A 16,158-nucleotide genomic window follows, 5' to 3' on the forward strand; every position below is an offset into this window, starting at 1 on the left:
GTGAACTATCGGACTTTCCTGGTGTGAATACACCCTATGTGTGGGGGAAAAGTCAATCTAAAGAAGCTTGTGATTTCTCTTGTGGAACACATGTGATGGCCATCTCTTTGACCATTAATCTTGATTACTTGTCCCAAATTTGACGATCTCCTTCTGGCATTGTACTTGTCAATGAGTATTCTTTTGTCTTAATGTTGCAAGCTGTTCTGTGAAAGAGGCTTGTTGGTAAGGCTTGCTCCAGACTCATGGCGCTTAGGAATGTGATTTATGGTGTCCTGTTTTCTTGGGCCTCTTCTGGAATTTCGGCTCCTCATGTTTCGATGTTCTGATCGAATCTTAGTTTTGTCTGACTCGTTCTGATGCTACATACCCCCCTTGATTGGCGATGTGTCGAGTTGGAGACATCGGCAAGCACTGGATAAACAGAGGCAGAAGAAGCAGACACAAACACAGCAAACAACAAGACAACACCTCCATGACAGTTACTGTACTGGTGCAGGGCATCAGGTTATTCGGGTACAGGCGGTTATATTCAATTGGTCAATCTAGTTCGGTAAACTGAATAGTTTTTAGTTCAATTTTGGAAATTGTTGTTCTAATTTAGTTTAGTACGTTGATTCTTCGATCAAATTTTGTGATTTAGATTTGTTTGTTTCTTCTAAGTTGTCTTAACTTAAGAGTGTTCACCTTTAGTTTCTGGTGACATCATTTGTGGTAAAAATGAATTGACCTATTGTGCATGGAGCTCTCTGGCTTCCATTCGGTTTAGAGTGGCTTGCGGATATTAGGTGTGGTGAGTCAATCCTAATATCAGACCTTTGACCCTTGCAGGGCGTCTAGGTGTTTCACCTACTAAAGAAAGAGGGGAAGGAAAAGGATAGGTAAAAGAAGAACAAAAACAAAGCTACTGTGGGTTTTCCTAGCATGGTTTTCAACTGCTGTTGAGCTAGGATGTCATGTGCAGCTAGGGAGTCATGTACCTTAACTTAGTGTCAGGTGTTCTAACTATGGTGAGGATAGCTGCATGTTCCTTCATGGTGGTGTATGTAACTGTTACGCTTAAAATTGGATATTCTACTCGTGGGAAGAATATGTTTGTTAAATGTGTTGTCAGTAGATGTGTTTACCTCTGGGTGTAGGTAATGTGTGTTAGTGGTGTAGTGTAGGTGTGGTCAGATCTGTTTCAGTCTGTGTTGTCTCCCCCCTTTTCGGGTATGTCAGTGAAAACGGCCTCTCTGCATCCTTGGCTTGGATGAGTCAGGCGATTACCTTTTGGATGTCTGGTTAGGTTTCCATTTTTTCTGATCTTTTGGGTTTCTTGAGAAGTGTGGCTCGTCCCATGGATTTTTCCAGCGGTTGGGCTGATAGCTGTCGTGGACATGGGGGTCACGTTCTCCGTGCTCTTGATGGAAAACTCTGGTGTTGTGATGCAACTGGGTGTCGTCCAGTGCAAGGCTAGAGTCTTTGGTGACAGAGTTCAAGAGTGTGGGGGTTTTGTTACCTTTCTTTGAGGCCATCTTCTGCTTGTTGTAGGCCTTCTGTGTTAGGTCACGCAACTGTTGGATGGTCATGGAGCGTGGACAGGCCATGACGCCTAGATGGTGACTGACTCCAGGGTGCAGATTTTTTAGGAAGAGGCTTTTGAAGTTCACATCGTCTTCAAGGTCAGGTTCGTTGTGTGCACCAAAGTACAGGTGCTGGTCATATAATTAGAATATCATCAAAAAGTTGATTTATTTCACTAATTCCATTCAAAAAGTGAAACTTGTATATTATATTCATTCATTACACACAGACTGATATATTTCAAATGCTTATTTCTTTTAATTTTGATGATTAATACTCATGAAAGTCAAATATCAGTATCTCAAAATATTAGAATATTACTTAAGACCAATACAAAGAAAGGATTTTTAGAAATTTTGGCCAACTGAAAAGTATGAAAATGAAAAGTATGAGCATGTACAGCACTCAATACTTAGTTGGGGCTCCTTTTGCCTGAATTACTGCAGCAATGCGGCGTGGCATGGAGTCGATCAGTCTGTGGCACTGCTCAGGTGTTATGAGAGCCCAGGTTGCTCTGATAGTGGCCTTCAGCTCATCTGCATTGTTGGGTCTGGTGTCTCTCATCTTCCTCTTGACAATACCCCATAGATTCTCTATGGGGTTCAGGTCAGGCGAGCTTGCTGGCCAATCAAGCACAGTAACACTATGGTCATTGAACCAGCTTTTGGTACCTTTGGCAGTGTGGGCAGGTGCCAAGTCCTGCTGGAAAATGAAATCAGCATCTCCATAAAGCTTGTCAACAGAAGGAAGCATGAAGTGCTCTAAAATTTCCTGGTAGATGGCTGCGTTGACTGTGGACATCAGAAAACACAGTGGACCAACACCAGCAGATGACATGGCAGCCCAAATCATCACTGACTGTGGAAACTTCACACTGGACTTCAAGCAACATGGATTCTGTGCCTCTCCACTCTTCCTTCAGACTCTGGGACCTTGATTTCCAAATGAAATGTAAAATTTACTTTCATCTGAAAAGAGGACTTTGGACCACTGAGCAACAGTCCAGTTATTTTTCTCCACAGCCCAGTTAAGATGCTTCTGACGTTGTCTCTGGTTCAGAAGTGGCTTGGTAGCCCTTTTCCTGAAGACGTCTGAGCGTGGTGACTCTTGATGCACTGACTCCAGCTTCAGTTCTCTCCTTGTGAAGCTCTCACAAGTGTTTGAATCGGCTTTGCTTGACTGTATTCTCAAGCTTGCAGTCATCCCTGTTGCTTGTGCACCTTTTCCTACCCAAATTCTTCCTTCCAGTCAACTTTGCATTTAATATGCTTTGATACAGCACTCTGTAAACAGCCACACCTTTCAGTAATGACCTTCTGTGACTTACCCTCTTTGTGGAGGGTGTCAATGTTCGTCTTCTGGATCATTGCCCAGTCAGCAGTCTTCCCCATTATTGTGGTTTCAAAGAACAAGAGGTACCCAGAATTTATACTGTAGGGATGGTAATTTATTCAAACTCAAATGTAAATATTCTAATATTTTGAGATACTGATTTTTGACTTTCATGAGCTGTAAGCTCTAATCATCAAAATTAAAAGAAATAAACATTTGAAATATATCAGTCTGTGTGTAATGAATGAATATAATATACAAGTTTCACTTTTTGAATGGAATTAGTGAAATAAATCAACTTTTTGATGATATTCTAATTTTATGACCAGCACCTGTAAGCTTGTCGGAGTCGGTTGTAGTAAGCTTGTGGAGTCTCTTGTCGATCTTGTTTGGTTTCCAAAGCAGTTAACAGTCCATGTTCGGATTCTGGGTCTGTAAATTCTTTAATCAGGACCTCACAAAGTAGCTGGTAGTCTGACTTCGTTCGACTGGGCTGTCGATCTAGGAAGTTTCGTACCTCGGGACCGGACGTTGCTCTAAGGAGGTACAACCTGTCTCTGTCAGTCACATGAGGTCTCATTTCTAGATAAAAGTCGATATCTTGCAGATGAGCCTCGATGGTGTGGCCCTCTGTGGAGTTCGGGTTGAACTTGCTGATGTTTTTAGACAGCTTGTCGAGGTCTTTGACGGTCATCCCAAGTGCAGCTCCAATGTCTGCTTGGATGGGAGGTTTTCTTTCGTTGACAGGAAAGAGTTCTGTGGCGAAGGCAGGTGAGGTTTTGGGTTGTGGCCCTTCGCTTCTTTCGTTGCGTACCAGTTCTTGGACGTTGGACTCTGCTCTGCTCAGCAGTGGTGAGGCTGAGAGATGTTTCTCTTGCCTTGGCTCTTGTTTCTGCTCATAAGCATGTTTGAGTTCTTTTCTGACCATATAGAGCTCATAGTTGGTATCGTCTAGTTGTTGGGTCAGATTGTCCATTTCAGTTCTGTACCTTTCAAGGTACTGATTTCAGCATTCTTGTTGCTGATGTCATTCTTGGCTTTCTCTAGTAGCTGTTTGGCATACTGGAGTCTGTTTACCAGGTCTTTCTGGGCAGCCTTTGCATGTTGTTGGTCAAGCTGAGCTGCTGTCAGGGCTGCTTGGAGCTCCTTAACTTGTTCCGTTGTTTCCTGCTCCCTCTCGTTGGGTGCTTTGAGTTGATCTTGAACTTTCACTTCCAGCTTGTCTATGCGGCGTTGAGCACATGTCAGCTCCTCTTGAAGATGGGTGATGTGCTTGTCGCTCAGTTTCAGCTGGGTCATGAAGGCATAGCTTAGGGAGCTGGTGATTTTGACTAGCTCCTCGTGGTTGGTGTTCTGGCTTGACTCTTGTGTCAGAAATCTTCTCAGAATTAGGATTATTATTAAAAAGAATAACAGTTCAAGGGTCTTGGGGGTGAGGCTGTCTGTCGTGCCTCTCAGCCAAGTGTTCCTATCTTCCCCTTGGGCAAAGGGGGCTGCAGTCTGCGGCATGTTAGCACGCTGGGAAGAAGAGAGACTGACACCGATCTGTGTGGAGTTGAAGCCTACGTGTGGTGGGACAACTAAGTGTTGTGTCAGTGATTTTGAACCACTAGTGTAGTGTGGTGATGACTGTGTTGGTCTCAGGGTATCTAGGTAGACTAGAGATGTGAAGACTTCGTTACTTCTAATGAGGAAGAGGGAAAAGAGAGAAAAAGGTGAAAAACAAATTCAATTAAAGAAACAATTCCTTTTTTTTTTTCAAATGAGGAAAATTCTTTTTTTTTTTTCAATTAAATGTTATCAAGGAGGCAAACAATATTATTAAATCTTTGTTTTAGTCAAACAAATATAATAATAATTATGATATCTCTTTCTTAGTCTGACAGGATTGACAACATACACCTTTCAGTTGGACCGCTCACCAGGGAGGCTGTGAGGCAACGGTTACCCAAAACTTATCTCTGCGTTGGATGAGAAATTTGTTAAAATTTGGGTTGCGTTTTCAAATGTGGGAAGGCTAGGAAGAACGAAAGAGGGTTTGATTACAATCAAATTCTTAAGGATTGAAAGAGATTTGTCTCTCTAATTTATTTGAACTCGTAGTGAGGGATAACAATGTCTCCTATTAAGGCTCAGGTTTGTCGTTCCCAAGCTAGGATACACAGAGGAAAGAAAATGGTAAGACAAAGTAAACTTGAAAAGTAATAAATGGGTAAAATAAGCAAAAAATGTAATAAAATAAAGGATGAACTCTTTAGTTTTAGTAACTAAAAATAGTGGCTAAGTGTATAACCAAAACAGGACGAAAGAGGGGTAAAACGCAATAAAGTAATGAGTATAAGTCTAAATAGAATCTATTGATATGGATAATAAATCAATTAGGTAGAATAAGTTTAAAACTTTCAAAGTTCAAGGCTTATTTGTACCTAAAATGATTAGGCCCAAACGAGAATACTAGAAGTAATGATAATATGAAATGATCAGAAGGGAAATTTGAATGATTCCAAATAAATTTAATGTTTTAATCAAATTTGAATTTGGTACAATTAATAATTGTGAACTAGTATTTCCCTTTCTAGTAAAATGTAAATAAGTGGTAAGAAGTGAGAAATTAGATAAACAAGAAAGAGAAAGACCAACAAGTGTATTAGTTTAGATGTTTAAAGGGTTAAACCACTTTAGCTTTTCAAACACACACACTGTATTCAACCAATGGATGCTAATGCTAACTTCTAGCCTTTGAGGCTAATGGCTTTAGCATAGGCTTCAATGTAAACACAACCGTTTTGTTAGCTTGTTGTGCTGCGCGTGCGCAGTTCAGAGTTGCTCCGGAAGTAGGTTAAGACTTCCGTGTCACGATCGTAACTGTGGCAACCAAAACAAACTCTAGTGGACTAGCACATGAATTGTTGCATTGCAATTACAGTTAAGCATGTTACATGAAATGTCGGCGCATTTCAACACTGTACAAATAACAACACAGCTTTTAGTTGGTTCTGCGATGTGGCGCTTAAACTCTCAGTTCGTTCGAGTTTGATTAAACTTCATTCGAATCGCCGCTTCGTGCTGCAGGTGAGGGAAAACAGTGATCGGATCATAAAGCCCATGCCAGTTTCTCTGGACACGTAAAACCAACAGGTTTTCTTCACTGTTGGCACAAAGTTAACTTGAACTTTATCAAGCTTATAGCATAGATGATCTGACAATGGAACACGCACTGAAAATCAAACTATGAATAATGAGGCTTTGATAAAATAGAATTGAGGAACACGCTCAAAACTATTCTTTATCCACCGATTTATTTACCTTTTAATTATTGCAGTTTAGCTCCGTTCAACTAACAGTGACTGAGATTCAGGAGTATAGCTATTGAATGACCTGGAACACGCAGGACATCAATTCAGCTATAAAACAAGGCATTACAGAAAAGAGGAATACGCTCAATTTCTACCTTTTATTGTACAATCTCAGATGTTAACTTTAAGTTCACTTACTGGAGTTGAACAATGGAGAGGCGGACTCAGGTTACAGCCTTCTCTGCATTCATTCATTCAAGCAGGCGCGCGCTGCTGACGTCACACACACACACACACACACACACACACACACACACACCTAGTCTTGCTCAGAAGCGTCTCATCTTTCATCCACAGCAATGGAAAAGATTAAATAACTTGGTTTATGCTCACAATGTAGATTAATCTGCCTGCGTTCTCCACCAATATTATGTAGGGTTTGATACATAAATATAATTTAATTTAGCTCAAAGGGAATAATTTATGATTTTATAGGGAATTTGAACAGAATCACTGTTTTGCGGCTGATCACTGAGTCGGCAGCGATTCACTGAACGAGCCGTATAACATTAATTCTGCACTGGATATTAAAATCCAAAATATAGTGAAAACACTATTAATAAGCACAGTAACAAGATCGGCAGATTAAGACATTAACTTGTAAGCACAAAACACAAGATACTTCTCTTTTCAATATAAATACGACTTTATTTATATAAACCTAAGACATAAACTAATCTAACACATGAACACAAGCATTCACACATTCACACGTTGCAGAAAGAGAGCAAGGATGAGTTTAGAGAATGAGAAAGTGAAATCCCAGGTTTATAGCAATATGTGCTATCACATAGACCTGAACAAACCATCAATCACTTAATTAACCCACGCGTTGAGTTTCTCAATGAGGCTAAATTTTATATTAAATGCACCAGTTCAGTTAGAATCTGGAGTTGTTTTACTTGCGTTGCCTTTGTGTTACAAGGATTCCCTTCTGTCATCGTCGTTGCAGGAAAGGGGTTTTCCCGAGTTGGTGATTGGCTGGAAGTTCAGTAGTCTTTGAAGTGATGTCTTGGGAAGCCAATGGTTGGGCGTTGGCTGAGGATGGTCTTGGAGTCAGTTGCTGGTTGAAGTTTGAAGCGGGTCCAGTCGGAGCTGGACTTTGCGGCAAACGTAACTTTTGAACACGAGACTCAACGGAAAGAAAAGAAACTAAAGTAAAAGAATAAAATGAGTAACGAGACTAGGTGGGTTTTCTTCTCATCGTGGTGTTAAGTAGCAACTGGCCTGTAGGCCAGAGCATACTCAAAGAGCGCTAAAAAGCAGCGTCAAAACGCGGTGGCGAGAAGGAGGAAGCAGGGAGAAGGGGAGAAGGGATGGTGTCCAGAGGTTTTAAATTCGGATTTTTGGACACATCCCATCTGGTGTCTTGACCAATTAGATAGGCTATTATCTTAGCTAGGTTGTTCCTTCCATCATAAATCAGCATGTTATCAGTCACATGGTCCGAATTTTACACACTCTGGCAAGGTATACTTTTGGATGTGATTTCTATAACCAGAATATGATACATTTGACAAAGAATCAATTGGAAGAAACGTTTCAAGCTAGAATTGTCAAGCTCATACATACCAAACACAAATACCTTAAAGTCATTCAATAGTTATTAAAAAGACATACATAATATGTGCTTAAAACATGATAGTCTAATGTGTGGGTTACATACATAATATAGTGTTATGCCTAGCAGTGTCCTTTTAGGATGGTTTTATGTGCATATGAAAAAGAAAGTCTCTGTCCAAAGAACATGTCTTTTGGTCTCCACAGAACTATACAGAGGAATTTCAGTCTGGTTCTTTGTCTTCTATGTGTGGGGGAAAAGTCTATCTAAAGAAGCTTGTGATTTCTCTTGTGGAACACATGTGATGGCCATCTCTTTGACCATTAATCTTGATTACTTGTCCCAAATTTGACGATCTCCTTCCGGCATTGTACTTGTCAATGAGTATTCTTTTGTCTTAATGTTGCAAGCTGTTCTGTGAAAGAGGCTTGTTGGTAAGGCTTGCTCCAGACTCATGGCGCTTAGGAATGTGATTTTATGGTGTCCTGTTTTCTTGGGCCTCTTCTGGAATTTCGGCTCCTCATGTTTCGATGTTCTGATCGAATCTTAGTTTTGTCTGACTCATTCTGATGCTACACCAAGGATGGGCAACTTCGGTCCTGGAGAGCCACTGTCCTGCAGAGTTTAGCTCCAACCCTAATCAAACACACCTGAACCAGCTAATCAAGGTCTTCAAGATCACTAGAAAGCTACAGGCAGGCGTGTTTGATTAGGGTTGGAGCTAAACTCTGCAGGACAGTGGCCCTCCAGGACTGAAGTTGCCTATCCCTGTCCTAGGCAATCACCTGCTCTGCCTATAGCTAGCGCCGGCCCTGACTGTGCAGCATATTTCTTTGTGAAATAGATTTTTAATTTTTTATGTCAAATAAAAATAAAGTGAATTTTTAAAACAAATCCCAAATCAAATAAATTAATAATACAAATAAAATAAACCTCTTCATATAAACGTGTGTGTATATATATACACGTTTATATGAAGAGGTTTATTTTATTTGTATTATTAATTTATTTGATTTGGGATTTGTTTTAAAAATTCACTTTATTTTTATTTGACATAAAAAAATTAAAAAAATTATTTATTATTAGTATTATTATTATTATTTTTTTTCCAGAAATACTGCACATTTACATTTTTTTCCTAAATAAATTCTGGAAATTAATATTTCTGGTAAATACTCCTTTAAAAAGTATATTTTGATTATACTTTTATTATTAGTAGACTAGAACACGTTGATGTGTTGTCATTCTTACACTATAATACTGAACTTTGATTTCAGTGATTTAGACTATGAGAATGACACTTGCTTCTTGCAGTCTATGTTGCACTTTACTTTTGCTTTTAAAAAAAAATTCACAGAAATTTGGATTTCATTTGGTTTAATAAAATGTAGTTTAATAAAATGTTCTTAAGTAAATGTTGATTTTTTTTTTGTGGGAAACGAATCATTTAGATTAATCGATGAATCGATAAATTAGTCGATAGATTAATCAAAATAAAAATAGACGTTAGTGGCAGCCCTACTTATCATAGAATGAGGCAGAAATATATATTCTATACTGTACGTAATAAAGGCTATGTCGATTAGCAATGGATTATAAACATACCTACTTATTATGAAGAACAACGACAAACTATACATTGTCGCAGTCAAGTTTTTATTGGTTTAATATTTCATCATTCAAAGGCAAATCGATTCTATCTTCTTTTATTCAGTTACAGCGATAGCTGGATGCTTTAGTCCATATGAGATTTCCTGGAGCGTAGTCAGTTCGTTTGCTTGTGTGACGCATATGTGGATTTTCTGCACGAGGGCGCCCTCCGGCTTCCAGTATGAATGAAACGCACATTACATGTGTTTATAGCATTAAATCCATAAAAGTAATACTTCTTTCCAAAGAAATTTGAAGTAGACAAATGATAATCCGTGTTTTTCTACAGCGTTTTTTTGTTTTGTTTAAATAGCATATTAAATGTTATATATATATATATATATATATATATATATATATATATATATATATATATATATATATATATATATATATATATATTAGGGCTGGTAATTTAATGCGTTAATTAGATTAATTAATTACAGTGAAAAATAATGCGTTAAAATTATTAGTGCTTTTAACGCTCTTGCCCCACCCCAGACCTATATGGGTCATCTGACATTTCATACAGTTTGATTGGTGACAAATATGAAGCAGGACAACAACTCACTGTGTGATGGAGCCTAGAGAACGTAGTTAGAATGCCTCATATTTACATCATATTGTTAAGCACACACCTATTGGCTAAGTGCAATATCGCATGAGTGCGAATGGGATACTGATCTTATACAACAGTTAAGTAAGTAAGAAGATAATATTGTTGTCTGTTTCGCTCAATTTTGCCAACGAAAATATAAAGACAAAGCAGAACTGTTTGTCTCCGATCAACACAGCAGCATTTCATTTCTTAATGCACGTTTTTAAAGAATTGGGTGAACCATTTTGCGCATTGAATCATTGGCCATAGGCGCGTTGGATTTGAAGCGGTGCTGCACAGATCGATCGGTGTATAACATCAAAGTACCGCGAGAGCGATTCAAAAGCATAAGGAGCCGTCTGTTCTCTATAGCTCTTGCTGTACTTTGATGACACACACCGATCAGTCTGATGGTGATGATCCGCTTCAAGTCGAACAAGCCTAATGATTAAATGGACCATTCATAAAGAGAACCATTTACTTCACTACTGAATGAATCAGCCATTTGAACAAATCAAATAAATGAATAAATGACTTGATGACTTAATCATTAAGACATTTACCACCACCTACTGGCCGTTTTAGTTTATTGTTTAGAGTATCATTTCATTAAAAAGAAATTTCATATTTCCATAGTAATAATAATAAAATTCATAAAATAAATTATTAAAGGTATAGTTCACCCATCCAAAAGAGTTTATGTAATACATTTTATCAAACAAAATATTTCTTGCTGAAGCTACTTTTTGTAATGTCTGTTTGATGCTTTACACAACAATGACTGTAAATGATCTTTTGGGAGTAATTTCTCAGCCAAATTTGATGTGCGATTAAGGGTGCTTTCACACCTGCCTTATTTAGTTCGGTTGAATTGCACTAGAGTTAGTTTTCCCTCTTGGTGCGGTGAGTTTGGGCAGGTGTGAATACAGCAGTCGCACTTGAGTGCGCACCAAAAGCAGACCAAACAAGTGTACAAGTGTACGCTTTCAAACGAACACTGGAATGGTTCGTTTGTGGTGAGAACATGGTCTGAACTCGAACAGACTAACTGCAAAAAGTACTGCGCATTTTTGGACTAACTCAGCTGCCGTAGTCAGCTGCACTGTGCATTATGGGATGAGGACAAGTATTTGTTGACAGTTAGCGCTTTAGCAACATAGCTCCATGGCTGCTCGCAGACAAACTTGGAGTTGTGAGGAGGTGTGGAGCCTCATAGAAATTTCGTCTGATGATCATATTAGGTCCCAACTTTCAAAAACTCACAAGAACACTGCAATCTTCTCATTGTTTAGCAGACAGCACAGGGAAAGGGGCTTTCATAGATCTGTAGAACAGTGCCGGGTTAAGGCAAAGAAACTCCGCCTGCAGTACATCCAAGTGCGGGATGAACTTAATAAAACAGGCAGCTTGGGTAAGGTGAAAGACAAGTTCCCCTGGTATCGATGACCTCGATAAAATACTTGGGACAAAACCGGACGTTGATCCGGTGGATGTTGTAGAGTCCCATGAAAGTTCTACATCGACATCGTCCACTTCCAGTGATGCTTCTGATGTTAGCACAGTTGACCGGGCTACTGCATTTGACACGGATGTTAACGGTGAGTTTTAGTTTATTTAGCACTTGCCAATACCAACCACTTGTTTCTGAAGTTACGGTATAACTTTAGGCATGGATTGTAATGTACTGTGCCATGCCAATATGACAGCAAGTTAGGTTACTTCACATTAACCAGAAGCAGCTGAATAAACCTGTTGCTCGTTTTCTTGTTATATTCTTTTCGTTTCACACACACTGCATTGTTTATATAGCTATATGCATTGAAATATGTTTTTCTGCATAAAAATGGACTTGAGTAACACAGAGAAATTGTGTATTTCAATAAACAGTGGGAGATTCAAGCAACGTATCCTCTGATGTAGATGTCACCGTTGCTGATGCAGTAGTGTCTGATGATCCAAGCACAGAGAGCAGTGTCAATGAAGGCATCAGAGGAGGGAGACTGCCCATTCCTGGAGCCAAAGTTCGAAAAAGAAAGATGAAGTCTTGCAAAGCTGATGATGAAATCCAGGCATATATGATGGACAACAGAATGATGCTGATAGAATTGCACAGAGAGAATACTGAAAGCACAACAGGAGGCCAAGTAGAGAAGATTCCAGTTGATGCAGGCACAGCAACAGGCCACTAACCAGATGTTTCTGCAACTAATGGGCAGTCTTGCAAGTGCGTTGAATCCTGGTCAGCCTCAACCTCATTCCTCAACAGTGCCAGCCTGGACCACTACACCTCCACCAACATCAATACTTAGTGCTTGGTCCTTATCCCACCTGTTTCAGCCAACCCCAGCCTACTGCCCTGCTGCCAGTAAATCATCCACATCAGCACCGGCAATCAGAATCTCCATCCCCCAAGATGAGCATTCTAGCACTTCATCCATTACACATGACATTAATAGCACACACTACTACAACATGTAATTATTTTGTTTTTATTAATTGAAAGGCTTTGTTTGTGTAGGCCTTTAGTATGCACAGTTATTATTTGTGTTTTTTGAATTGCTAGGTAGAAGGCAATATTTTCTGTTTAGTGTTCTGAATAATATATTTCAGCAGAAGTTTACTTTGTGTGTTTTGTGTTTACTTTATGCTACCTCATTATAATTTTTTAAACTTCTGGGATACACAAGGAGAATATATAATATAAAGTAAAAAGAGGATATGTATATATATATTATTTTTTTGGCACAGCATACATTGTACTTAATTCACAACATGGCATGACATGTTCATTTTCTAATCAAAATGTTTTTGTATCTAACAGTTAAAGTTACATTTGTCTGAAGTTAAACAGGCAATTTTCAAAAAACTTTATTTTTATTGCATTTTCAAATCTGCCAGACACACAGCACTGTTGAAAAATGACGTTACTGTATAAATGTAGAAAAATAATGTTTGTTCAGCTGTGTCAAGTTTACATTACAAATTAAAGAGAAAATAAAACAGTATTTTAAAGCAAAAGTGTTTCCATTCCATCCATATTAAACAAGACAACCATTTCAGTGGTGGTTCCTATATTAGCACATATGAATAACTGAAGATGAACTCATCAAGGGAGATAACACACCTTATCTGTTTTTTTTTTTGTTTTGTTTTTTTACATACTGAATACTGAACACAGTATTTGTAGGCTTTGGTCATTCATATTGTAGCAAAGTAGCTACACAGTGCATTTCTAATGTTGTGTTGCTGCTTCGCATGCCCCTGCTCATCGTGTACAGGTCCCTCTTCCTCTGCAACTCCTTCTCCCTCCAGAAATTCCTCCTCCTGTACCTGACAGAAATTATGCAGCACACAGCAAGCAGACACAATGCGGCTTACAAAAGTTATGTGGGCCTTATTTTCTTTAAGAAGGCAACGCCAGCATCCTTTGAGGCACCCAATGGCACACTCAGCTGTCATACGGGCTTGGCTTAATCTTTGGTTGAAGTTGAGCTGCTGTGGTGTTATTGCTGCTCCTTCTAGGTAAGCTTTCATGAGCCAAGTTAGCAGAGGGTAAGCCGAATCACCCAAGAGAAGAAGAGGCACGTCGACCTCCTCGAACATTTCAGTCCAGTGAGGTAAAAGAGTGCTTGCACTGCCACGCTCATACAATGACGAGAGGGAGAAAACACGGCATCGTGTTTCTTGCCGAGCCGCCCCAACATTAATATCCCAAAATCGCATTCTGTGGTCCATCACACCTTGCAGAATGATTGAATAGTCTCCCTTCCAGTTGTAATAACAAGATGAGTTGTCAGGTGGAGCTCTGATCTTGATATGGGTTCCATCTATCGCACCTGCCACCTGAGGGAATCTCCATTTGTCTCGAAAACCCTGTATTATCTGCCTGACCATCTGTTTCATTACCACATTTATGGCAGTCACAACCTCTTGGGTGCAACATGTTGATACCCCAAAACCAAACAGTTGTGAGATAGACCTGTACTCCAGGTTTGTTGCTAACCTCCAAATAGCCTCTACAGGCACTGCCTGTCTGTATTTAGTGTTATGTCGGGTCAGTCAGGGCCAGAGTGTGTCACACAGTATTTGAAGTTTTTCAGCCAGTCATCGTCGGTCCAGGTGGCACTGATGTGGGGCCACCGACTATGATTATGTGGGTATGTCCAAATGCTCCTGTGTTCAATAGAACGATGGAATTGGACATCTAGTCATTATAATAACTTTCAGGAAAATATCTCTTAATTTACATTATTATTATATGTAAATGCTATTATTAATATAGGTTGTTTGCAAACACGTGATTCTGATGACGCGCAAAATGCAGCTGGAGGGCAAGAAGTGATTTTTCTCCATAGGAATCAGTAGCAGAAAGTCAAGATGCCTGTGTTTTGCGTTGTTTATGAATGCTCAAATCGGTCAAACGGAGAAGACACAAGGACTTTTTATCGTGTGCGAAAATGTGTTCATAAGGGGGGGAAAGTCAAGAAATTAATATAAGTTAATATAAGTTATAATATTAATATATTAAGATATTAATACAGATATAAATAGATAATCCAGGGCTGCCACTAGATGTAGCATATTACTGCTTTGATTGGTTTGTTGCTGTGCTCTGAAAACAACCTGCCTTCTTTCATTCTTGGTTTACAAAACAACACATTCAAATACAATGGATCCTACTATTAAGTGTTTAAATTTAAATGTTTTAAATTCTTTAAAGACTTTTTTCTATATAAATATGTTTCTGTAAATACAAAAATGAGGCCCACATAACTTTTGTAAGCCGCATATTCTGTATATACAGTCATTGGTTGGTAAATATGATCAAAGAAGGCTGTGAAAATGAATCTGCATTGTTAATCCTGTTGATCTTTTATTAAAAAAAATTCACAAATATCTAACCTTTCATTGGATAATAACAATGGGGGATATCATTATGAAATAAATGTTTTTTTTCTCAAATACACGTTGGACACAATTACTGGCACCCCTAGAAATTCTTATGAGTAAAATATCTCTGAAGTATATTCCCATTCATATTCACAATTTTGAGCACTCCAGGGTGATTATGAACATGAAATGAGAAAAATCAAAGAATATATTTCTGATGTGCAGCAAAAGATAATTGAGCTTCACAAATTGGTGAAGTGGCTTTAAGAAAAGAGCTAGAGCAGTGAAAATTCCCATTTCCACCATCAGGTCAATAATTAAGAATTAAGAATTTAAGAAACGTGGCTTTCAAAGGAAAGATTGTTATCAAATAGCACACCTAGGTTCCTAATTGATGACGAAGAATTGACAGAGCAGCCATCAAGTCTTAGACAGTGTTCTAAGTTATTACATGCGGATGTTTTAGGTCCGAAAATTAACACCTCTGTTTTTGGGGCTTTTTTCTTCAGAATTTAGCAGTAAGAAATTACTCTTCATCCAGTTTTTTATATTGACTATTCATTCTGTTAGTTTTGCTAACGGATTTAGTCTCAGAACTTTAATGAAGACGACTTTGTGTTGAGCGTCTGTGACTTGCTTTCAGTTTCATTTGCGGCAGTTTGTGCGTTGGCTTCCTGAAGAGATAGGCTACTCAGCTACTCATCTGCGGTGAGGCATGTTGCATTAGCGCTGTCATAGCTGACTATAACTTCATCTATTCTATAACACGCTCTCACACGTTTATTATTTTAACATTTGGGAGGAGTCAAAAATTGCTGGTTTCAACAACCAGATGCATTTGGGGGTGAGGGTTTATAAGGATTTTTCTCTGAGGGATAGGACACTTTATAATCAGTCTTAAATCATTTTGTTAAAAAAAAATATAAGAATATTGTAAAACCAGTATTGTGAACCATAATGCATCATGAGTTGAGTGAATAATTACATCACTATCTAGCAGGGATGAAATTTGACAAACTCACTTATTGCAAAAGAGGCATCCTACAGTACCACACTTCAGAACAACCCCCCCCCCCCCAATTTTTTTTTAATCCAGACTGCATGGCTAAATGATTAATTTATACACCTCTGGCAATGGGTCCGATTGAGAGTTAAGAGAATTAAGAGGTGTCCCAATACTTTTGTCTATATAGTGTATGTTGGCT

The 16,158-nt window shown here is 38.8% G+C and overlaps 1 protein-coding gene and 1 pseudogene across 4 annotated transcripts in view; both read left to right on the forward strand.

The window, feature by feature from the left end:
* Positions 1 to 16,158, forward strand: part of mppe1 (metallophosphoesterase 1) — a 97,942-nt gene that overhangs the window by 5,676 nt on the left and 76,108 nt on the right. The gene's annotated exons all lie outside the window — the stretch shown is intronic.
* On the forward strand, positions 9,911 to 13,070 carry LOC131532881 (zinc finger and SCAN domain-containing protein 20-like; annotated as a pseudogene).

Source organism: Onychostoma macrolepis, chromosome 24 (genome assembly GCF_012432095.1).
Source record: "Onychostoma macrolepis isolate SWU-2019 chromosome 24, ASM1243209v1, whole genome shotgun sequence".
Classification (NCBI taxonomy): domain Eukaryota; kingdom Metazoa; phylum Chordata; class Actinopteri; order Cypriniformes; family Cyprinidae; genus Onychostoma; species Onychostoma macrolepis.